This window comes from Ambystoma mexicanum, chromosome 8 (assembly GCF_040938575.1).
Source record: "Ambystoma mexicanum isolate Mex_15411 chromosome 8, UKY_AmexF1_1, whole genome shotgun sequence".
Classification (NCBI taxonomy): domain Eukaryota; kingdom Metazoa; phylum Chordata; class Amphibia; order Caudata; family Ambystomatidae; genus Ambystoma; species Ambystoma mexicanum.
In genome coordinates, this window is record NC_090929.1 from 1,012,067,094 (window position 1) to 1,012,093,918 (window position 26,825).

The window sequence follows — 26,825 nt, forward strand, 5'->3', positions numbered from 1 at the left end:
ATGTTGCCACTGAGCTATACTACCTGTGCCTATGTTGAGCTCACATGGGGTGTTAGCTGATGTTAGCAGTATTGTTCATTTTTTATTCATATTTTCCATGTGTTCCCCCTTTTTTAGTATTCAGGTCCCTGGTCCTGATGAACACAGTGGCATGCCTGGCTGTGTGTTGAAAGCAGAAAGGAGGACATGCTCAGAAGCACCTTCGAGTGGGCTCCCAATGGAAGACAGCAAATTCTTTTTTATTTATTTATTTATTTATAAGATTTACACAAAGATAAACAAGCAGATCAATTAATACAATTAAAACAAAGCAATTAAATACACGCAGAATATAATATACAAATAACCATCAAAGAACTAGTACAAACTCAGAAAAACATCCCAAATCTTTTCATGCAATCTCAACTTCCCTTTCGCTTATAAATCACCCTCTCCATGGGTGCAAGCCCAGACATCCCCTCAATCCAGTCTTCCACAACAGGTGCAATCCGTGTTTTCCAGCCCCTCAGAACCAGTTTCTTGCCTAAACTAGCACCACGGAGCAGAAACTTTTTCTGTGAAACAGAGAGATCCTCTAGCAATTCACCTCCCCCCAAAATCATCGTCATGAAATCCAGCTCAACATCCAAATTCAAAACACACAAACAGACACAACAAACATCATGCCAAAATCCCCGCACACGCACACACTCCCAAAGCAGATGTTCCAAACTTCCCAATCCATTTCCACAACACCAGCAATCATCCGAATCAATCATCCCTCTCTTGAACATTCGTTCTGGACACCAAAACACTCTATTGAGTATCTTTACTTGTCTCGACCGCTCCTCCAAATTAATAGCACAAAGCTTAACATTCGCACACATTTCAGACCACATCTCAGGCGAAATCTCACACCCCAATCTCCTCCCACACTCATCCCTTAATCCAGAATTCTCCTCATAAGCAGACACAATACTTTTGTAAATCCTGCTAGCAATTGAACAACCACCTGGCTCCCTCTCCTTAAGAAAGAGATTCACCAGTGCACCCCCTTGCTCTACTACATCACCTATACATTTTTTCAATTTTCTGAAATCATTAGTTCGGAAATTGTCAATGTTAAATCTCGCCTGTAATTCTCTTTCACCAATCCACTCACCATCCACAAAGACATCGTCAATCCAGTAAATTCCACTCAAAAACCAGTCAGGCCAGAATAAAGACCTACCTCCAACAGAAATCAACGGATTCAACCAGATGGATGCATGAGTGGTTTTCATAGCACCCGATCCTAGCAATTCATGTACGTCTCCACGTTTCTCTCAGAAAAACTGTCAAAGGCGATTTCTTACACAATTTGTTCGTAGCGTGAGGATCGCCCTAGGAGGAAGCAGGCCCAACAAACTCGCCTCAGCAATTGCTCATTTGTCAGGTGAGTCTACCAAAAAGGGTACAATGAAGTGACTGGAAAAAGCTAAATGATATGCTTTAAAGTTCGGAACTCCCAGTCCTCCCTTTTCCACGGGTAATTGAAGTTTCCATAACTTGAGCCTTGGCGGCTTGTTATCCCATAAAAAGGTCTGCAACAAACCATCAATTTTCTTCCAATAGTGTTGACCAATTTTCACCGGAAGCATACCCAGAATGTAATTAATTTTCGGAGCCGCATTCATCTCAAGAGCGTTCACCTTGCCCCAAAGAGACAAATGAAGTAACGACCACTGCAAAAGGCTCATTTTAAAGTCACTACACACCTCACTCATGTTCACCACAACCATCTCATCTACCAACCGGGTCAGCCGTATACCCAGATATTTTAATTTCCTTTCACACGACTGAAATCCATGTCCCGTAATGAAATTCTTATCACAGTATCCTGAAATCGGCAACACCTCCGATTTAGACCAATTGACCTTAAACCCTGCCACCGCATAAAATTTAAATTCGATTGATAAGCTGTCTCTTCCAGTTGACCTTTACATGCTTTAGAGCATTTCTGGATAACTGCATCCTTTTAGGACCTGCTTTTTAATGAATTCCCTCATTTGAGATGAGGAACAATTTATGGTTGTTGGCATTTATTTGGTCGTTCCTTTTTTCACTTGGGATCCACTTTTTTAAATGTATAGCTGTTTGAAGACATCATGTACGGACGATCATATTGATTGTATTTTATAGCATTCTGAAACTATTCTGTATGATTTGTATTCATTCATAAAAATGAGATAGTAAATCAAATTATATTTGAGTCATTCCTGCTTAACTCTTTCATGTGAGCTCAGATTAGACTCATGTATTAGCTGCTTCGGGCAGCAATGCACTCTACATACATAAAGCATTGAACATTATTATTATTTTTTTCACACCTCTTTGTTTTTGATTTGAAAGCGAATCTGGCATGGATAGATGTAGGTCACGCAAAATGGGGTTGATGTAGTAGAATTTCTTGGGACCAGTTATGAGATGTGCCACAGTGTGCTGGACTGCTTTGAGAGGGGCCAGGTACACGGCAGAGAGCAAAGCGAGGAGGGTGTTTCCCCATTAACGTGTGGAAACCTGAGGGCATGAACCACCTTTGGGAAGTACTGCGGTGGGATGAAGGGCTTAATCTTGCCAAGCAGTCTGAGCTGATACCAAGCAGTCTACCCTTTTGCTAATTTTCTTCTGGAGAAAGATTTTGCTGTCTGCACTGAACCTGATGGTTTTGGCAGAGTGGACGAGTTGAGTGAAGCCATCCAAGTGGATGTCATTGAGTCAGCCTGGGATGATTTCCTGTCTGAATGGATGACCAAGGAGAACACATTCTGTTTTGGTTGCGTTGAGCTTTAGGTGTGCGCTTGTCATCCACATTTGAATGTTTGCTAAGCATTTCCAGAGGCGTTTGATGCCATGGGAGCAGAACACTCTGAGGTGCAGCTGGTATTGTCTGCATAGTGGTGTAGGGAGATGTTTGGTTCATTGAGGAGTGAATCAAGTAGTCCCATATGCAGGTTGAAAATTGCTAGGGAGAGCGTTGGGGCCTGCGGGAATCCTTACGGAACTGGGTGGCTGTCTGATCTGAAGTTGCCCTTCTGAACAGCTTGGTGAATGTCAGATAGGTTACAGGAGAACCAATTGAGAATTGTGCCTGAGAAGCTTATTCCTTGTGCAAGGAGGCTGATCAGAGTGTGGTGGTCTAACATATTGAAGGTGATGGAGAGATCCAGAAGTACTAGGAACAAAGAATCCTCTTTGTCCATGATCTGGAATGTATCATCGATCACCTGGAGAGCAGATGTTTCTGTGCTGCATTTCGGACGGAACCCAAATTGGTAATCCCTGAACAGGCTGTGGCGGCTGATCTTGTACTGAAGTTGTGGGTGACTGCTTTCTCAATGCTTTTACTATTAAATCGGAGCGAGGTACTCTGAGTCCATTCTTTTAATTTTTTTAGGGGCACACAGATCAGGCCTGTTGCAACGATTTGCTCCCTTCGCTCTCATTCATGGCACTTCAGGGCCTGATTTGGGGTGTATTCCCCTATTGGACTTTCCTTCTGAACCTTACTAGACAGTGCTGTGATGATTTGGGCGCTCTAAATCTATATTTCCCATTTCACATCCCTTCGGGAGCCATTCCTGTTTTTTTGCATCCAGCATGCAGCTTTGATCAAAAGACTATGCTTCCCAGAATGCCTGTCCTACTGTTTCATCTCCACCCTTTACAAGGCTAGGTTGGGTAGCGCATATGAAGCATCTGTAGCTGGCAGGTGCTAGCAAACAGCAAACCTCAGGCGTATCGCCACACTCGTCACCACCACATCCCTGTTTGACTGACTCATACCCTGACACAGCCCTTTCCATGCTCCACTCTGCTATTTCTGGTACTTTTGCCCCTGTCATGAGGATCCGCCTGAAGCCCAAAGCTAAGTGCAACTCCTGGTACGACTCTGACCTTGTCATCCTCAAACGCAAGTGCAGGGTGGCTAAGCGGAAATGGCATGCTTCTGGAGCATCCTCTGACAAACTGGCCTGCCGCCTGCTCCAAAGGCATTACCGGCTCTCTGCCCTTTCCAAGAAGAGAGCTCACACCCAAGCCCGCATCTCTGCGGCATCTAACAACTCAGCCAAACTCTTTAAAATCTGCAAAGAACTGGCTAATCCTGCTGCAGTCTCTCCTGCAGTCTCTCCTGTCCCTTCCCAGGCCCTCTGCACGGCACTGGCTTCTCATTTCATCTCTAAAACTCAGGAAATCCTGTCCTCTCTCTCCTCCTATACCCTTCTTACCTCTACTCCCTGTTCGTCCTCTGGCCCTTCCTCGGCCACCTCTCCTCCCTCCTTCTCTGCCTTTCCCCTTTTCTCCCCAGATGAGGTTTCTAGACAAGTCTGATCTATGAAGTTCTCATCAACACAGGTTCATCCCTGTTCCTTCAAAACCATCAAGGACCACATTGACTCCCTGCTCCTGCTCTGGGTGACTTCTGAAACCACTCCTTCGCCACTGGTGTCTTCCCATCCCCCCCGAAGCACTCCCTTGTGCACCCTCTTCTTAAGAAACTCTCGGCCGACCCATGCTGCCCAGATAACTATCGGCCAATCTCCATCACTCCTTTCCTGGCCAAACTCCTGGAAAAACTGGCCATCTCCCAGCTCACTCTTCACACTGAATCTGTTGGTTGTCTCCATGATCATCAATCTGGCTTCAGAGCTGCCAGAAGCACGAAAACTGCTCTCCTGAACATCCATGAGGACCTGTTCTCCAACCTTGAATCCAACACCCCCTGTGTCCTCATCTTACTTGATCGCTCTTCTGCCTTTGACACGGTCAACCATGCCAGTCTGCTCAATCGTCTCTGTGATAACCTGGCTATCACCGGACAGGCCCTGGTGTGGCTGACCTCCTTCCTCTCTGATCAACCCTACCAGGTTCAACTTGGGTCCTTCCTCTCCTCTATATCTATCTCTACATGTGGTGTTCCCCAGGGATCTAACCTCTCTCCCTGGCTGTTCAACCAATACCTGGTACTTCTTGTCCACCGCATTGCCATGCTCTGCCCCAACTTCCAGTGCTCTGCGGATGACACTCAACTCATTTTCAGCCTACCTTCAGCCACCTCTTCTCCCTCTCTCATCTCTGACTGTCTGTCCGCCATCCAACAGTGGTGTGACGCCAATGATCTCTGCCTTAAAGCCAGTAAGACGGAGATTCTCCTCATTGGCACACCAACTCCCTCCTTTTCTGTCACTCTCTGGCTGGCCTCTCTTAGCCCCCTTCCTGCTCCCACCTGTGAGACTAAAAACCTCTGTGTCATCTTCGACTCCACGCTCTCCTTCTCTCCTCAAATCTCTGACGTCTCTAAGAAGTCACACTGCCAGCTGCACCGCTGCAGAGGTATTCTTCCAATCCTCTCCTTCCCCCAGAAGCTCACTGTCTCTAGAGCTCTGGTTCTCTGTAGGATGGACTACTGCAACAGCCTCTTTCTAAATCTGCCTGCTTCTACTCTTTGTCCTCTGCAACTCATCCAGAACAGGACTGCGAGACTTGTCCTTGGCCTCAAGCCCAGGAATCGTATCTCTCCAGGGCTGAAATCCCAGCGCTGGCTCCCAGTGGCTGCGACGAGTACTTTCAAAACCCTCTGGATTGTCCACAAGGCCTTCTGTGGCCTGGGGTCTCAATACCTGCAACTCACTCTTCCTAAATATCTTCCTTCTCAAGCTCTCCACTCATCCGCCCCCAACTCCATCAGGGTCAGTCCCTTCTCCAAGCAACAAGTTGGTGGTAGATCTCTTTCTTCAGCTGCAGCCTCCCTCTGGAACATCCTCTGTGCTTCCCTGAAACTTGAGGAGAATCATCTCCGGTTCCGGGAGCACCTCAAAACCTTTCTCTTTGCTTCTGCTTTCTCTCCTCTTCTCCCTTGCCGATTTTCCTGCTGAAACTGAAACTCCACTGTTTACCTGGCCAGCCTCTGATCTTGGGCCCAGGTCCCCCCGCCCCAGTCACTCACGTGCACTGCCTTCCTGGCATCTCCCGTACTTGGGGACTGATTTCTGTATCCCTACAGTCCCACTACCAGCACTTGACTTCTGATGTCTGCACTTACCCATGCACTTGCCGCCAGCTGGACCTACTTTTACTTATAGTCATTTATTCTTGTTATTATTTTTTGTTATTTATTCTTGTTATTTATTCTATTTATCCCATTTACTGCACTGTCCCCTCCTCCCTGCCCCCTGCACGTACCCTTTCCCCCTTCCCATGCACTTGCGCGATCTGAATGACACCTGGCCTAGTAGGATCGTTATCTCGTCTTCCCTCTGTTCCCCTCCCTTGCCTCATCACGCCTTGAAACACTTGTGTATAGGCGCGTTATAAATGCCATACCATATGATATCATACCAGCTTTAAAAGCCTCTGTTTGCTTCAGTCTAGCGCTGGTCATTGTTGCATTGTTCCTGTTTGTGAGCGGCCCCTTGTTCTTATGCTTAGTGTCTAGTTTCTAGTTTCTTATTTCTTGCGCCTGGATTTCGAATTATGTGTGCTTATTAGTATTTTCTGCTTCCTGGATTCCTTTTCTGTCTTCCTATGTTTTGCAGTCAGCACTTTCCAGTGTCTTCTGTTTCCTGCGCAGCCCAGTGTGTCTGTGTTCTTCATTCCTTTGACTTTACCTTGCTCTGTAGTGTAACCTTGATCCTTTAGATACCCCTCATTGAAAGAATTCCTAATATGTACCCTTTTCCCTTTCCTTCGCTGGATGGGTGGTGGGGGGGTGTGCACTTGTAATTTTGTTTTCCCTGCTCCTGCTCCTTACCTTCTCTTGGAGTCTGTTCCTGGTTTTTCCTTGCATTTCTCCCTTTGATCCCTATTGATTGTTAGGTGTGGTGTGATGTGCTGTTGGTACAGCTCCTGTATGAATGCTTATGTTTTCCTCACTATTCTGTAAGCACTATTCCTATGTTTCCCTTGTCAAGAGTCTGATGTATCAAATTATCCTTCCTCTGCTGTTATAGCCTTTCTGGGACCCTGTTTAATCAGCAGGGTGTGTGGGCATTGCTGGCATTCCAGGTGGTGTTTCTTGCCCTCATGAGCATTGTCTTTAAGATACCTCATGCAATACCATCACATGTGTTAGCTCACAGATCCAGTCATTGCTTGTCCTGTATGTGGGCTTGGCACTGATAGTACCTATCATAGCAATCGTGGGTGAGGAGCATGCAGAATTTCTTTGTAATCATAAAGAGCTGTTAAGTGCTTACCCCACAACCCTTTCCATATATTGTATTGAGTTCCACTTGCATATCCTGGGCTTAGCATGCATTTTTCTTGGTTCCTGAGTGCATGTTGTTTGATATGTATTACTCATTGTGTGCTCGTGTGCACATTACTTTACACATATCTACTGCCATATGGCTTCCCATGACACCTGTTTTTATGCAGCTCGGTAGGATGATCTCAATTAGCAAGGCATTATCTATTTGGAGGACAGCTGTTAGGGTGGGTCCTGTGATCTTTTTTTTATTATGGCAGGAAGTAGGACTTCGTCACTGGAAGAGGGTGGCTTTAGTGAGGTGAGATTTTAGGTGACAGCCTTGTGAGTGAGTGTGTTTGTGTGGGTCGAGGAGGAGTTTTTGTTGCATGGAAGGGAGGGGGAAGGTGGGCGAGTAAGTTTGTGTGTTTCTGTTTGTGAGTGTGTGTATCTGTCTGTGAGGGGAGTGGGTTAGGAAGGAATGTTTATGGCAGGGCAGAGGTGAGGGAGCAAAGGGGAATTCAGGGGTGAACCCCCCACAACTACCTTCATGGTAGTCGACCTCCGTTCAACTTTTTTCTCAGTGCCCATATATAGGGATAGCCAGCACTTATTTACATTTTCCCATAGAGGAGTCCAGTACACTTGGACTTGTTTGCTCCAAGGGTATACAGGGTCACCCACCCTCTTTTCACAACAACTAATGAAAGAGCTCAATGGCATAGAATTGCAAAGGAAATCGGTGCTGGTGCAATATGTTGATGATGTATTGATTGCCTCACCATCATATGAGGCTTGCAAAGAAGACACTAAAGTGCTACTGACAGCATTGGCAGAGAAGGGGGATCAAAGTTTTCAAGAAAAAGCTCTAGTTCTGTGCCCGTACTGTCTATTATTCAGGTCATGATATCATGAAGTGATATCGGCTGATATCCCCCTCCCAGAAAGAGACTGTTTACAGAATCCCTAAACCGCAATCACTCAAATGAGAGTATTTTTGTGGGTAGTCGGTTACTGCTGCCAGTGGATCTTGGTGTAAAGACTGGAGGTCTGTGGTACTACCCACTGTATGGTTGGGGTAGAGGCACAGAGGCATCCCAGCCAAGTCTCTCAAATGGTAGCCATTGACGGGCAATCAAGGCTGAGACTGAAGGGAGGTGAGGCAGGCTGGTTCTTAGGTACAGTGAACCCCCAAGCACCCCATACAGGAATGTCCACACACTGTTATGTGTTAGAAGCCAAAGTCTCTTGGTTGTAGCAGTCGAACAGGAGAAGGGAACCAAGCAGTGTCAAAAAGGCAACATAGAAGTTTTGTCGTGGTGGTCTCCTTGGTCGGATTGCTACGCCGGCTGTGGATGTCCCACAAAGATAAAACTCACTGTGGGCCACAACAAAGCTAGGGAGGTGAGGATGAGTCCTGTGGTTTCTGCTGATGACCTTCAGTGGTGATGGCTGCAGTGGCAGAAGTAGGTGTCAGGTTTTGGTAATTAGTGGTTTGACACCATTTGATTCTTCGGTGCTGCAGCTGCAGTACGCATGACAGGATGGCTCCTGGCAACTTGGACTCGACCAATGGACTTCTCTGTGGGCTGCCACCAAGTTTGGACCATCATGACTCGTTCTTCGGTTTGCAAAGGCAGGAAACCCACGCACAGGCACTTCTCTGCAGGAGGCAACACTCGACCTTCTCAGCCGTGGAAAAGTGGACAGACACCCAAAACAGTAGATGTGTATTGGGGGAAAATCCCAGCCTTTCAGAGCACAGACTGCATTCAGTCCAGTTTCAGACAGGGCTGGCTAAGGCAGAACACATGGCAGAACACATGCATTGTGACACAAAACCAAAGCTAGACACCAACAACACAGAATGTGAATTGACTCCCCTTTCCATTCATTCAGGTCAAACCCCTTGGCTCAGGGGCAACCCCGGAGCCATATACGGTCCTTCCACCCAACATCCAATCAGGGGGAAGGGGGAACAGGGTTTCTCAGGACTTTGAGAAACAAGAGGGCAGAGAGCCATGTGGCTTACTGTGGCCATTGTGCCTTTGTTTAGGAATCCATTGATTCCTATGGCAGGGCCTTGGTATCCAAAAATGGAGGAGCCCCAGAGCCACTGCAGAGTCAGGGTGTCTGTAGTAGCTCCCATCTCGTAATCTGCAACCACTTGGCATTGGCCATCATCTGAATCCCAGGCATGAAGATAGTAGTAAATATTGAAGCAGTCTTGCTGAACAATCTGTGCTCATACGGAATAGCCTCATATGTATTCATCTATTGACTGGGCTGAGAAGTAATTGTTTCTCTTGGTTCGATTAAAACATTCAAGCGCTCTTCTCTTTCTCAAATGAGCATCTACTTTTGGAAATTCTCCAATGTTCAGGTCACTCTGAGGAATCACTAATGGTGGAACATAAATAAGCACCATTCCTTGGGTAGTTTCATGCAGGCCCTAGGCCCACAAGCCCAATAACGATCCCTCAGGACGGCAGCCCCAGCTCCCATTCTGGAAACGTCTACTGTAGTTTTGCAGCCTTTGTTATCTCCCACATGATTCTTTCCCTCTCTTCGGAAGCACAATGTTGCATTTGCCAATGAGACCACAACCATTGGACCTGATTCGTCTTCTACACATGTCAGCATTTTGGCATGTTTAGCCCATGACTTCAAACATTCATTGTTTACTCTCTGTACCTCTTGCACATATTCTGGCTTTAGTAGATGAGCTGCACAGGACATCCTCCTTCCCATCCCATCTTGGACTTCACTCCATAGACTAAGACTTGAGTTTGTTCCAAACATCTAGGTGATCCAGCCATTTCTTTTACATCAGGGCACTCCATTCTCTTCATGTCTCCAACAATTACCTCTTTCTGTCCTGCTGCAAGATACACAAGCATCTTGTTCTCCCATCCTGGCCCCATCCTGGCCCCTTTTCCATCTCTGTAGTCCAGGGACGTCATTTCACCAAAATGCCAGGGGTAGCGGAAGTGACATCACAATGACACACCCCCAAGAGTGACATCACAGGAAGTGATGCCATTTGGCCATGCTCCATGTGACATCACAGGAAGTGGTGTAATTTGACCCCGCCCCTGCGTGACATCACAGGAAGTGGCATCATATAGCATAATCCCTAAGTACACTAAGAAAAATATGGTTACGATATCACTGTATTGTGACATTTCATACACGAGTGGATCATCATATATAGCAGTGTGTCAAGGTCCATGTTGCCATGGGAAGTGTATGAACCCAAATCCTCTCTCTATGTGGATCCGCCCTGTTATTTCAACAGGACTACAAAGCGAAATCACATTCTGGGGTGACAGGGGCAGATAGGCGGGTATGGGGATAGGGGAAAGCCTGGATAAAAGGGGAGAGGAAGAATATTTCACCAGAGAACATAGTAAATGGCATCCACAGTCTTTAATGATTTTGGCACCTACTCCATTTTCTTCTAATTCGACAGTGTTGTGTTGTACAGTTTGCAGTTGTTTAAAGTGGGTTTGATGAGTGCATTGGCAAATAATGCTACCTGATCATCTTCCTGTATCTCTTCAAAGTGCTTGCATAACTCAAGAGGAACAACGCATTTCAAGTTCTTGTTTCTATATATTTCTACCATCACCCTTTCTGAGATGGAAATACCTGCATAATGTTATTATTAATGAATCTCTTTTTTTTAAAGGACTTCTACACCCTTGCCAGATGGCAATCTTTCACAGAGGATGCGTTAAGAGGCATTTTCGCCTGCTCTTGGCTATACAGTGGTTTAAAAAGGACACTGCCTTCTTCCATCTCCATTCTTGCTATCTGGGACCAATGTTTGGGGCCTGGTTAGGAGTTTGTCGGTGCAGTAATAACTTGCTGGTAATCGGTTTACCGGCACGTTACCAAACCGGCAAAGTCCAAGTTCGCCAGTGGGGCACCTCATTTCCCTCCAGCTGAGAGCTGGAGGTAAGTCAGGCACATTACTGGCTAAAATAGCCGGGATTCCGGTAATACCAGCAAATCCCCCCCATGAACAGATGGGTCCAGCACAAGAAAGAAAGGAATGAGATGTGAATAGAAAAAGAAAGGGAAGAGTCAAGATAGATGCCCAGATTCTGAGCAGAAAGATAAATATGAAGTGAGCAGAGTGGAAAGGAGATTGGGGAAGGGGGGCAATGGAGAAGGAATAGTTAGTGTGGGAAGAAGAGAGCCTCTAGCTTTGCAGGATTGAGGATTAGATAATGGTCAGACATCCAAGACTGAATAGCCAAAAGGCAAGATGTTAGAGTAACATTGATAGAGGGCGAAAAATCAGAAAAGGAGAGGAAAAGCTGGGTATCATCATGGTAGAGATGACGAGAAAGGCTAAAAGAAAAGATTACAGACGCAAGAGGGCAAGTTCAAAGGGATAAAAGGAGCAAACCCAAGACAGAACCTTGAGGTACACCATGATGGAGGGAAAGGGTAGGAGATTTGCCAGCGCAAGAAACATTCCTCGTGGCTCAGAGCCTAGGGGCTCTCCTTCACAGCGGTCTGAAACTACAGTAATTAAATACTTTTACCTCAGTGGCTGCTGGACATAACCACCTCAACATCTGTAAAACACACTCTTTTTTCACCTTTCACTTTGCAAAGAGTCACATTTCCACTCTTGTGCTCAGCTGGCTGGGTTACTTCTCAAGCCTCTTCATACTACCTGCACCTTATTTAACCCCTGCAATCTTTACCCACTTCCCTACAGTGCTTCGGGTGGCATGGCTCCATGCATAATAGCTCACTTTTAAATTTCTTCTTCTAGTCTTTAAAAGTATCTATAGGTTGGGCCCCCCACCTATTTAGTTTCATCTCTCACTTCTCACCTTCGGGCATTCTACAATCTCAAGAGATATGCATACATCGCTCTCACTTTGGGCTTCAAATCTGCCCCAAAAGCAGAGCTTTTTGATCTGTACACTCTGCATATGAAGCCTATACGTTATGTAAATAAACCATTCTGTCAATCCTGTTTTAATTGGGTATTTTCGGTGCTGTCGCCTCGTGCTTTCCCACTGTGTCCATTCTGCATCCGGGTGATGTGCCTGCCACTGATACACTATACTAATGTAAGGCCCCCAGGGCCAGCCAGCCGCCCATCCATACTAAATAATGTGCATTGAGGTTAATGCCGATTCTCTCGTCATTTAATTAAAAAACAATCTCAAAATGCAAATGCATGATGTAGAATCTAATATCGGACAATAAATACATGAAATGTAACAACGGTGTGGCAAAGCACACAGCCAATGCGATGGTTAAAAATGTTTCCACTGACGCATGTGCATCGTGCCGGAAGAAGCCGGGCAGCTTGCCGAGTGTTACTTACTTCTTAATTGATAACACGCAGTGAGGCCGCTAGCAATGCAAAGGTTAGTGTCAAGGGCGGCAGCAGGCAGCCAATGTAAGGCATAGTATGGAGGCAGATCCAGCACGGAGCAGCGTCCAGAAGCGATACCAGCATTAGTGATATGTCCCAAGCTACAGGAACATGCTTTACACAACACCATTGCCTTTATTAATGTATGTGCAGTAACATTCTCCAATGTAGCCATTTTAACATCAGAATAAAATTGGCTACGTTAACACATTTTACCAGGAAATCACGTCTTGAAGGATCAGCGTGACAAGATAACTATAAACTGATCTCCCTCCACGTTAAATCCTCTGCCTGGCCAATCTACTTCATTTATAGTTTGGCAAAGGTTCTTTACATGTTGAGTTTTTCATATTGCAAGATATTTCATAAAGGCCACATGTTTTTAATCGCTACGATTTTGTTCGGGAGTGGAAACTGTACATTTGTTTCAGGTACAAAACTGTGCCAGTGTAGTTTATAGGTCGGAAGGCTCCGGTAGGAAATGAAGCAGTTTTCAGTTCCGACAAAAATAACACACTGTATGACAGTGTGCAATACAAGCCCATGTTCCCCGAGTAATGTTTGATCGTAAATACTGGCTCGGCAGGAAGTCGTCCTCGTTGTGAGGCTGCCGCGCTCTCTGCGGAACAGTACGGGAATGAGCGGCTGGCACTCAAAAACAATTCCGTGCTGTGACGATTAAGTTGCGTATTAGCTATGTGCAAATTTATGTATATGAAATGCCACTTTGGTCGACAGACCTCATGGTGCAACTAGGCCTGCTCTTTCTTTTAGCTACACTGCACTTTTGGTTGAGGATGATTTACCTTACGCGATATTTTCCTTTTTAATAAATAGGTATTACGTGATATAAAATTATTCCTGTTCGATTATGTATTTTAGGGCCTCACACTGTAAGCACTCAGTAAGCACACACACCCGGACTCACTCAACCTCATCTTGGGCCTGAGGCTGCGGCGGCAGCGCTGCGGTCACAGGCGATCAGAGACACAGCCCTCAGCAACACTAGAGAAGTACAAGTACTCACCTATTTTTGAAGCTCAAGCTGGCCTTCTGGACGCAGAAGGAGCACGCGTCTTCTTATTGCAAAACACACGCAGCACGGCATGAGCGTAGCTGTGGCCACGCCCCCTCCTCGGATAGGACAAAGACCAGAGGTCGCAAGAGAGTGACAGAGGTCGCTGGCCAATCGGCAGCGGTCGCTCTTGCGACCTCTGGCGACCCCTAAATGACATCCCTGGTGTAGTCTTGATCTAATCATCCTGGAATGGAAACAACCATTTCGATCTCCATCACAAAGAGGCCCAACTTTCCTTTAATAAACATTTTTAAAGCGCTCACACACTCACACAGCCCGCGGGCATTGAGGCGCTGTTACAGCAATTGTTTTTATTTTTTTTGAGTTGCGCAATTGTTTTTTTTTTTTCTTAGTTGCGTATTTATAACACGCTTAAACACCCAGAGGTTTTCTAAGCGCGGACCCGGGGATCGAACCTGTGTCGCTTTGTGTCCTCTTGCTTCCAAGGCGCACACGTTGCCGTTGAGCTATGCTCCCGGGACGATCCTTCCCTGAAATTGTCCTCTGGTCAAACATGCTGCAAGATGAATGAGGCACCTGGCATCATGTTATGGGACTTCTCTGTAAATTAAAGTTTGCACTGTATTCATGTCATAGGGTATGAGCGCACAGACGTATCAACTCTCCTTGGATGTTTTTTCTCCCACCTTTCTCATGTGCTGATACCACATGTTATTACCCAAGTGTGCTGCATTGTCTAGATAGGTAGTTATGCCCTCACTATCTTCCTCTGCATTTCTCTTATGTCTCCCATGTGCAATGTTGGTATAATGATCATAAAGTAAATCAAAAGTGGAGTGAACCAGAGTGGCCTCTGTCTCAGCAGGAGTACTAATTTGATAGAGAGTGAAACAAGAGAAACACAAAGACAAAAATAGTAATCGTACAGACATATTATGCACAGAACCATCGACATCCACTTTTCACGCCATCCTGGTACTTGTTGCACTCGTTAATTCTCTAGAACCATGCCAGTTTCTACATGTCTCACTTTTTGCACATATAAAATGTCTTTATACTTGCATCTGTAAAATGTGCTCAATAATCGCAATGAGGAGCCTTCTTATCACTGGGCCATTTTTAGGATCCTGTAAAAAAGTGCAAACATCAATGTCTCTTCTGACAAGAGCAGGATAAGCTTGAAGTATAAATACAAAAACAGCAAGCACAAGCCAATGCACATCACTATCAGTAAGCACCATGTGGTTAACCAAACAGGTACTTGGTAAGGAATTAATCTGGATATTGCTCTCATTTCAAATTTATATCAAGAACTGACGTTTAGGCATGACTTTGATATGTCAATGTGTTTCTAAAGTTCAATTTTGGCCTACTTAAATTCTCAGCAAGCCTTTGTACTCCTGCTACAATATCTATAAGGAGTATTACCCAAATTTTAGTCCATGCCAAATATGCATCATGCACTGGTCTTTGCTTTATCGTTCTTCTTATTTGTCATCGATCGAGTCGCACACGCTGAAATTCTTCTTCTTGTCCTGCTTTTGGACCAGCAACGGTGGGAGGGATGGCGCTCACCTTTACAGGCTTTTACATCCCCTAAGTGAATACAAGCTCGTCTTCCTTCGACCTTTACAGCTGAAGGGGTTATATTCTCAACGCAAAAGGGGCCATTCAAATGTGGCTCATGCCACTTTCTGGTAACATTTTTAATTAATATTAGGTCTCCAACATATAACTCAGGTGCTGGTAATAGTTGTAGTGGATTGGTTGTTGAATTCTCTTCTTTTGTGTTCTGAGACCAGCCCCCCTGGCGCTTGACTTGATCTAAAATGAGAGAGATGCTAGAGGTCAAACATGTCAAATAATCATGCAATTCATAATCTAAGGTTTTAGCTACCCTGTCCATCCCTTCAACTTCTAAATGGGGGTGTAAGGGCCATTCTCATATGCTGCACTGTCACCAGTTTGTGAGTGGTGAGGTGATGGTCTGAACCTGGTTGATTCCAAAGGGCATATAAAGCTAAGGGTAGGCAATATAGCCATCCCTTCTTCAATTTCTATTTAATCTTGGCAATCTTTTCTTTAAGAAGGCTGTTGAGTCTCTCACATATCCCGTTTGCTTGCGGCTAATAAGCAAAAATGTGTGTTTAATATTCAATAGAAGCCCTATCTGTTCAAATAGTTCATTAACAAAACATGGACCTTTGTTGGATCTCAGCACTTCACACATACCCCATCTCAAAAAGACTGTGTGCACTAAAAGCTTCCCTGCGCAAGTGGCATCAGGGGGTGTACACATACCTGACGCGATCCACCCGGAGAAGGGACAGACCACCACTAATAGATACCTATATCCATTACACACCTGCAGCATATCGACATAGTCGATATGTAAATGCTGAAATGGACCATTTGCCCGAGGTATTACCCCTCTAATTGTTCTCAGTGTATGCCCACCAGTAAGCTTTTGACACACAATGCAATTTACCATAAATAGCGCAACATGTTCCAACAAATTTGGAATGAAGCAGTCTTCGGCAATTGTAGCAGCAAGGCTCTCCCTCGTTACATGCTCGGGGTAATGCAGTTGTTCAAGTGTGACCTTTAATAATGCTACTGGCAACACCGGCTTTCCAGTGCTATCTTGTCACCATAATGCTTCTGTGGGGGATAAATAGCACCCCCTTCGTTTCCATAATTCCTGCTCTTCCTGCGGTGCACTTCCTTGAATTTCCATTAGCTGGGTTATCGACAATGTATTAAACCCTTCTTGCATTAACATAGTTGTAACTACTTTCTCATTAATATTCTCAGTATCTAAACTCGAAATATCTGGGGAATATGCAACCGTTTTGGCTTCTATGCCTGCGGTTTCGCTCCCGCAAGAGATAAAATCTGTACGCTTCGTGTGTGCTGTGCATTTAACGACCGCTATGGCTACTGGGAGTTGTAGTGCCTTAATAAGCCTGTACAGTAAGGATGCATACTGCACTGGAGTGCCGTCCGCACGGAGGTAGCCCCTCCTTTTCCAATTTGCTAACACTGCGTGTACGGTTGACGTCACATAGGCGGAGTCACTGTACACTGTCACTTCCTGCCCTTTGTGTTTTTCGAGTGCGACAATAAGCACCAATAATTGGGCTATTTGTGCTGAAAAGTGAGATGGTAGCCTTGCACTTGTTACAAAAATACAATGTGAAGGTGGGCACCACAATGGTTGGGACTTTTTATATGAATAAAGTTCATTTAGAGAAAATGTGTGATGTTTTAACCTGGAGCTACCAGTCTATAAGTGATCCTGTGGCATCCGGATCGCTCTAAACACAATTGCAAGAAAAAGTAAGGTAAAAATACCGTACTTAAGACTGGTGCTTCTCAGTTGACCTTAAATAAGGTTGCTCAATCATATAAAGTTCTTGCGTGGAATAATTCAAATGTCAAACAAAATATATTTCCAAATGATACAACGTTTTCCAAGAAAAATGCTTAATTCACATTCCTTGGTTTTATATTTCTGATATTACGAGGCAACTCAAAATCGATAGGTCAATTATTCACAATAGTACATATGCCAATGCATTTCGGTCTGAGACCATCTTCAGGGCTGTACTGAAGTGAGTGCAGAATCTGCATAATGTTAACATTAAACATTCATCGCAATACACATAGATATAGATATAATCGAAAATTCGAAATAAAGCAAAACACATACCCCAAATAGATCCAAAAAGATGTTGAACATGTAGGGAAAAAAATATAATGATAATAAATTTAGAAATATGTCAACACACGTCATATCTCTAATCAATCATGGTGTTTTAACATCTTTGTATCCCGTGCCCTGTACCTGCTAATTGTGAGTTGTCCTCTCCTGTGAAATGCGTTCGTAGAACGTCTCCAATATTCCTGTTAATTATCAGAGGGGTAATAAATATTACTATTACTATCGCTATATCCAAGAATATAACTATTTGAGCCGGAGAGGTTCTTACCTGCTCACGTATGTTTCGCGCGCAGGACCGATCGCGCTCGCTGTGAAGGCGAAAGTGAACTGCGCGCGGCCAATAATGCTTTTAAGGGTAGTCATGGGAACCTGGGCGGGGCGTCGGGCAGCAGCACGTACGCCCGTACGCCTCGGGACCCACCGCCCTACGTTGACGCAGGGGGGCGCGACTGTTCCCATGGCTACAAGGTGTGTGTATGTGGTGTGTTACTAATGATGGAATTAACTTGTGTGGATAGGGGAGGAGAAAGTCTAAGCAATTAGTGAAACAATACACGTGACTTCATTCTATAACCATGCACCTGTTCTGTAAATGTCAACACATATAAGTATTCAATTAAGTTAGAACCTGGTTATATGGAGTGGATCATGTGACCCATACACGTATTTTTATATATTCATTTGATAATGTGCAATTAGTGCATGTTTATGTAAGTACAAAAAACAAAAATCCGTCATCAAGCTCAATCACACATTTGCCATGTGTCCTCAGTTGTGTCTGAATATCAGTTCATAGCGCTTCTCCATCCGAAGAAACCATGAATCTAGCTTTTTAAAGAAAACACATATAATTAATCTCTTCGTTGATTCCCTTTGGTGTAAGGGAACTTAGTCTGTCTATCCAGAACGTTTCTCGTTGATCAATTCTTTTCTGTAGATCCTCATGTCTTTCTCTTCTTTGGACTCTTTCCAGGACTACAAATTTGATCTGTGCCAGATTGTGTTGTTTACTCTGCCAGTGTCTTGCTACTGCAGAGCTTGCAGTCTTGTTCCTGATGCAAGATCTGTGTTCGTTCCACCTGATCTTTGCTGTACGTTGTGTTTGTCCGACGTAGTATAAACCACAGGGACATTTAATTCCATATATAATTCCTGCCGTGTCACATGTGGCATAGCATTTCAGTTTAATTTTTTCTCCAGTATATGGATGATTTATGGTTTGTCCTTTCATGATATATCCACAGTTGCTGCAGTTGAGGCATGGAAATGTACCTATGCGGTCTGTGCTTCTCTTCTTTTGTGGGGGTCTAGTGTTTATTTAATTATCTGGGTACAAGACGGATTTAGAAGCCAAAAAAATCCGAAAATTCAAACGGGATACTTACGATTATCTAAAAGATGAAGTTTACACATGGATGGAAAAATATGGTCCTCCACTAAGGCAACCAAAACAAAACTTCACAAGTGAGACATCTAGTTCTGGAACTGATACTGAGAGAGAAACAAAGAATCAAGAAGAAGAAGCTACACCAGGAACATCAAGTACAGCAGGCACAACGGAAACATTAAATAGAGAAAGGGAGCCTTTTTTAGGATCAGGAAGAAGAGAACAAGAAGGGGGAAAAGGAAGGCAAAAGCCGAATACGAGACAACAACAGAGGAGAACATAGTGATTAATTTGTCCTCCAGAAATCTAACCCTGTCTGAAATTAAAACATTACAAAAGGGACTCAGTTTTGTGCCTACATACGACAGCACCCTATTTGATTCTAAGATTGAACTATATAAATTGGTGCGAAAAATGAAACTGAAAGTCTTCTTTAGTGAATTAGAAGAAGAGAATCCTAGAAACACAGAAGATTCAGATTTCAAAGAATTCCGAGGAAAGAGCAACTTTATCCCTCCAATAACAGTCCCCTCGGTGGACATCTTCCAGAAACAGGTCACAAGAGACCTTGAGAAAATCAAATTCAGACACTCGAGAAATCAGAACATGAAACCTCATGAGTTAGAACTCATTAAAAACTTATATGGAGACGACAAGATAACAATACGGTCTGCTGATAAAGGAGGAGGCTTAGTTCTACTCAATACCAGCGATTATGAAGAAGAATGTTATAGACAGCTTGGGGACATCAACACCTATGCGTTATTAGACGCAGATCCTACAGAGGAGATTCGGGGCAATTTGGACAAACTTTTGGAAAGAGCAGAAGAATTGGAATGGATAAATCATAATACAAAGAAATTTCTGACAAATACTCATCCGAAAATACCACATTTTTATACTCTTCCGAAGGTACATAAGGATACACAGAAACCCCCGGGAAGACCTATAGTAGCCGGAATTAACAGCATCCTCGAACCACTCGGTAAATACATCGATTATTTTTTGCAACCTTTGATTCAAAAAACAAGTTCCTATATTAAAGATTCTACTCATTTCCTACAATACCTAAGAACTGTTCCATTCAACAACAACAATATCTGCTTCACAGTAGACGTCAAAAGCTTATATACATCGATTCCCCATGACTTGGGCAGAGAAGCGGTGGAGTGGATGCTCCTGAGGGAAGGAGAAATAGCTGCACAAAAAGAGTTCATCATGGGACTGTTGGAATTCATTAGTAACAATTCATACTTCCAATTCAAAGACGAATTTTACCTACAGGTTGCAGGCACTGCCATGGGAGCAACCATGGCCCCTTCATATGCAAATTCCTTCATGCACAAGTTCGAAACAGATCATGTCCTGACAAACAACTTATGGAATCAAGATCTCATCATTTGGATCCGGTACATAGATGATATTTTTGGCATCTGGAAGAGCACAGAATCACAACTATTAGAATTTTTTGGATATATCAATAACATAGACCCGCGGATACAGTTCACATACGAATATTCATGTGAATCCATTCATTTTCTAGACGTTGAGATCACTGTCACAGAAACAGAATATCAAACTACTATCTATCGGAAAAGCACAGATAGGAACAGTCTGCTACACAGACTTAGTTTTCATCAACCGAGTCTGATCAAGAACTTACCTTACAGTCAATTGCTTCGAGTGAAAAGGATTGTGAGTAACCAGAGTGAATACGAAAGAGCTGTAAAAGAGATGGGTAAGAAATTTCTGGCCCGCGGTTATTCAACGGAGGAAGTTACATCAGCAGAAATACGCACGGTTTCACAGGATAGAGAAGAGCTACTCAAACCCAAAATACACAAACAAGATATCTGTCCTCCACTGGTGTTTGTATCGAAATATTCACGCCAAAGCAATCGGATTAAGTCAATCATAAAGAAAAATTGGAACACTGTAACATGTGACAAGAGGGTAGAACACCTGTTTAAAGAACCCCCAACATTTGCTTACCAGAGAAGTTCCAATTTGAAAGATAGATTAGTCCACACTAGACCCCCACAAAAGAAGAGAAGCACAGACCGCATAGGTACATTTCCATGCCTCAACTGCAGCAACTGTGGATATATCATGAAAGGACAAACCATAAATCATCCATATACTGGAGAAAAAATTAAACTGAAATGCTATGCCACATGTGACACGGCAGGAATTATCTATGGAATTAAATGTCCCTGTGGTTTATACTACGTCGGACAAACACAACGTACAGCAAAGATCAGGTGGAACGAACACAGATCTTGCATCAGGAACAAGACTGCAAGCTCTGCAGTAGCAAGACACTGGCAGAGTAAACAACACAATCTGGCACAGATCAAATTTGTAGTCCTGGAAAGAGTCCAAAGAAGAGAAAGACATGAGGATCTACAGAAAAGAATTGATCAACGAGAAACGTTCTGGATAGACAGACTAAGTTCCCTTACACCAAAGGGAATCAACGAAGAGATTAATTATATGTGTTTTCTTTAAAAAGCTAGATTCATGGTTTCTTCGGATGGAGAAGCGCTATGAACTGATATTCAGACACAACTGAGGACACATGGCAAATGTGTGATTGAGCTTGATGACGGATTTTTGTTTTTTGTACTTACATAAACATGCACTAATTGCACATTATCAAATGAATATATAAAAATACGTGTATGGGTCACATGATCCACTCCATATAACCAGGTTCTAACCTAATTGAATACTTATATGTGTTGACATTTACAGAACAGGTGCATGGTTATAGAATGAAGTCACGTGTATTGTTTCACTAATTGCTTAGACTTTCTCCTCCCCTATCCACACAAGTTAATTCCATCATTAGTAACACACCACATACACACACCTTGTAGCCATGGGAACAGTCCCGCCCCCCTGCGTCAACGTAGGGCGGTGGGTCCCGAGGCGTACGGCGTACGTGCTGCTGCCCGACGCCCCGCCCAGGTTCCCATGACTACCCTTAAAAGCATTATTGGCCGCGCGCAGTTCACTTTCGCCTTCACAGCGAGCGCGATCGGTCCTGCGCGCGAAACATACGTGAGCAGGTAAGAACCTCTCCGGCTCAAATAGTTATATTCTTGGATATAGCGATAGTAATAGTAATATTTATTACCCCTCTGATAATTAACAGGAATATTGGAGACGTTCTACGAACGCATTTCACAGGAGAGGACAACTCACAATTAGCAGGTACAGGGCACGGGATACAAAGATGTTAAAACACCATGATTGATTAGAGATATGACGTGTGTTGACATATTTCTAAATTTATTATCATTATATTTTTTTCCCTACATGTTCAACATCTTTTTGGATCTATTTGGGGTATGTGTTTTGCTTTATTTCGAATTTTCGATTATATCTATATCTATGTGTATTGCGATGAATGTTTAATGTTAACATTATGCAGATTCTGCACTCACTTCAGTACAGCCCTGAAGATGGTCTCAGACCGAAATGCATTGGCATATGTACTATTGTGAATAATTGACCTATCGATTTTGAGTTGCCTCGTAATATCAGAAATATAAAACCAAGGAATGTGAATTAAGCATTTTTCTTGGAAAACGTTGTATCATTTGGAAATATATTTTGTTTGACATTTGAATTATTCCACGCAAGAACTTTATATGATTGAGCAACCTTATTTAAGGTCAACTGAGAAGCACCAGTCTTAAGTACGGTATTTTTACCTTACTTTTTCTTGCAATTGAGCCTTGCACTTGTTACAACTTCAAATTCTCCTTTTAATCTGTATCAAACTACCGCTGCACCTGAATGCCTTTCTCCAGTAGTCTGATCAATTTTTAAAGAACCATCCATAAAGAGATCCCCCCACCAAAGCATTCTCCTTCACACGTGTTATATCATCATAAAATTCAACATAGTTAGCGCAATCATGCACTTGATCACCTTCTTCTACTGACTCATCTACAACTGTGGCAGGATTCACTATTTTACATCTTACAATCTTAATCGTTGGGTTTGAAATCATTACTTCATAAACTGAAGCTCTTTGGGATGTCAATGTTCCTTGGGTCTTTCTAAATGGAAAACAAAGCATGCTCCACGAAGAGAGTCATAGAGCAGCCCATGACAATACTTTTAGACTTCTCAATTGCGAATGCGGCAGCTGCTAATGACTGTTCACAAGGAAAGTGTCCTCTCATAACTGGATCCAAAATCCCACTGTAGTATGCTGGAGGCTTATACCTCAATGTAGTTCTCTGTGTAAGCACTGATGTCATGACTGTCCCATTTGTGTGTGAAAACAGATAAAATTCCTCAACATAATTGGGAATTCCTAAAACAGGTGCTGTACAAATTGCTCTTTTTAGTTCCTCATACCCTTCCTCTATTTCCTCAGACCATTCTATTTTTACTCTATCCACTTGTGCCTTCTTCAATGCTTGCAAAAGGGGTCTTGTGTATGTTCTGTATTCAAACACCCAGGGTCTGACATAGTTGCATAACCCCAAAAACGGTTGCATCTGTTTCACTTTATTTGGCTTCAAGGTTTTCATAATCGCCTCAGCCCTTTCAGGTGTCACCTTCTTTCCTTCATGTGAAATCAACTGCCCTATGTATAACACCTCTTCTTGGCTGTGTTTTAACTTCTCCTTGTCTACCTTATATCCCGTGTCTGCTAGGATAGTCATCAACTGAATAGAATCTTGTATGCACTCATCTTCCGTGGTGCTACAAATCAAAATATCATTGACGTATTGTATCACCGCACTCTTAAGATCAATATTGCATAGATCCATCTGTAGGACTCTGTTAAAGATCAATGGGGACTCACAGTACCCCTGGGGCAAACAAGTATGTTTCAGTCGAGTTTGGTGGAACGTAAAGGAAGTTAAGTCTTGTGAGCCTTTGCGCAATGGGATCGAGAAAAATGCATTTTTCAAACTGACCACTGTGAAATATTGAGCTTCCACTGGGATACTGCATAGTATCGTCGCCGGATTAGGAACTAGAGGAACCTCTGCATCCGCAATCTGGTTAATCGGTCTCATATCTTGTATAGATCTCCACGACCCTCCTTTAGATTTTTTGATCAGTTACACCATGGTATTACAAAATGATTCCGATGGCAACTGAATCCCTTGTTTCATCACTGCTGAAATGGCCTGAAATATACCTTAATCAGCCTCTCGAGACATGGGATACTGCTTTGCTCGAGATAAAATCGCTCCTGGCTTAAGCTTTATTTTAACTTCCCCTATTCCCTTTAATAAACCTATGTTATAAGGGCCTGTGGTCCAAAAGACCCATGGTCCCTTTTCCAAATCTACCTGAAAAAATGCTGGATGCTGCCATATTATCACCATTCGATGTGGGACTTTCCCTCTTTTCTATTCTTATCTAGTATGTGATGCTCATAAAGAACACCACTTCATTGTCTGTTTGGTCTTTCCTGAACAGGTAGTCATCAGTTATGTCAGTCAATCTGCACCCTTCCTCGATAACTATTACTGTCCTCCATGGTCTATTCTCATCATCTACTTCTTCAAGCATTGCCATTTCCCTTCGTACTATGGCTGCTTCTAATTCTATAGGGATAGTCTGTCCCTCTCTTCGTCCATAGGCATTCGTGGTCTAAACAAAAACTCATCAGGTATTCTCACAATTTTTCCCACTAAGCCAGGTAGCTATGTCAGTAGAATGCTCACTCCATATAGAACAATCTCTGGATCTACTGGAACGCCCTGCAGAGCCACATGCCCTGTAAACGCCAATATAAATTTGCCCACATTTAAATAGTGTGTTCCTGGAGTGGAGAACACTATTCCTTGATCAGTGAATGAAATTGTCATGTTAATTTTTGTCCTCAAATCTATTCCTAAAATGTTAACCGGTGTCTGCCGTGAATATAATAAAGAAACGGGCATGTCACACTCTCCTATAGGGATTGATAATTCACTTGTAGTAAAAGGAACTCGACTTGTAGATCCAGAGAACCCTTGAGCATTCATGGCAATTCCCAACATTGGATATTTTGCCTCTCGTATTCATGAACAAGTTGCTCCAGTGTCTACTAGAAAAGAAAAGGATTTGCCTCCTATCGTTACCTCAACCCTTGGTTCCTCTTGGGGGTCTGGTGTCACAGATAGTACTGAACACATCAAGTCACCCTGTGAGCTGTCCTATTTTGGGTACATGCTAATCAACGTCCCTGTGAAAGTTATTCCTCCTACCACAGTGGCACTTCATATTCAGGGTATCAGCACTTGTCCTGTGGTTGAATACTGCTGTGTCTGCATAGGGGCTTGTTGCGACTGCCCTTGTGGTGGATTCATTTGTACTTGCTCTTGTTGCTGTACCTGCTGTACTCAGGGTGCTTGTGTCTGATAAAATGTGTGATCTTGGGCAAACCCTTCTCTACATTGTGTACTATACGGTGGAGGATAAGCTGTGCCCCTCTTGAAAATTGGCCATTTTGTACATTCCCTTGACTTCTACATATGCGCGCAATATGCCCTGCCATCCCACAAGTCCAACATACTGGCGGTCCCCATCTGACTAGTCCCCCTTGGTTATATCCACCCTGGGTACTCTGATTCTCATTCTGTGTATTCTGAAACCCACCTTGATTATTTTGGAATCCACCTCCTCTTCTTCTATAGCTCATACCTCTGCCTCGTGGCACGAACCCATATCCACCTTGATCCATCAGGCGCTGATTACTCACCTGTGATGCACACACTGCTTCCTGCATTCCCAATCCTTCTCCACTTGTCAATACCACTCCTTCTATGGCAAATTTTGACAACTTTTTCTGAACTAACTTGGCTTTCTCAATTTTCCTAGTCTCATCTTTCTTCTTATTTTTCTCTTGTAATAACTAACAATGGTGTACTATCATCAGCTGTATCTCAGTCCATGGCTTCATTTGCATTCCCACTTGTTTCTTCGTGTGCCTCTGTACTGGCTCAGGCAACCCCTGGCATAAAATGTGGTAAAATAATGCCACTGTCTTTTCCCACGGCTCGTGAGTTTCAAGTTGCCATTTCTTCTGAATGTCATGAATGTAAGCAATAGAGTATTCAAGTTCCTTCATCTTATGTGTCATAATTGCACCCATATCTGATGTATCGGGATGCTGTACCCTGAGAGCCCTCCACACGTCTGTTCTACAATTATTAAATGGTGCTCCATCTTGCGCTGTGTTTTGTGCTGTCACACTTGAATATCCGGCTCTCCTCCATATGTCATCAGCCCTTTCCCCAATAATAGCTTCCAGGAGACCTTTAATGTCCCCTATGGGCAGCGTGTTTCCTCCTGTCATTTTTTTCTAACTCATGTATCCATTTCCCAGCACCCAAAGTCAAACTAAGGAATTTCCACCGAAAATGATCCTTCTCCGTCTGCGGCCATGGGATATACTGTGGTCTTGCTCCCCCTTTTTCCAATAAGGGAAACTGCATAAACTGCATAAACCCCAACACACAGCCGGCTCCCATTGTTAGTCTATCCTTGTCGGTAATGATCTTAACCTGCTCATATATGGCAGTGATTCCACCTTCTCACTACACAATCGTCCTCTGGGACGCTCTGGATATGCTATGGGATCTGGCGTCCTATCCTTCGGTTGCTTCCTTCAGGGGCACACGTGCTACCTCCTTCTACCCCAAGACTGGGTTCTCTTTCCTCATCTGGCCTGTCTAGTCCCCAACTAGTGTGACCATTATCTTCCTCACATTTGTCTAGGTTCAGTCTCCTTAAAGACAATGCTCTACGTCCGTTACTGAACGGAATTTCTTCTTTGCTTCGTGATTGAAATGCTAGGGATTGGTCCCTCTTCCCTCGACTTCCATACTTGCTACCTTCCTTTAATTCTTGATAGGCCTTATCTAGTTTTCTTTACTTTCTCGCATCCCTTCTAATTGTTTCTTGCCCTTGCCTTTGTTCTTCTATCTTCACTTCTTCTCTTCTTTGCTCTTCTTCACTTTGTCTCTGTATTCTTTGGTCCCTTAGTCTTTGTGCTTCCTCCTCTTCTCTCTTCCTTTCTCTTCTATCCCTGTCTTCTATCGC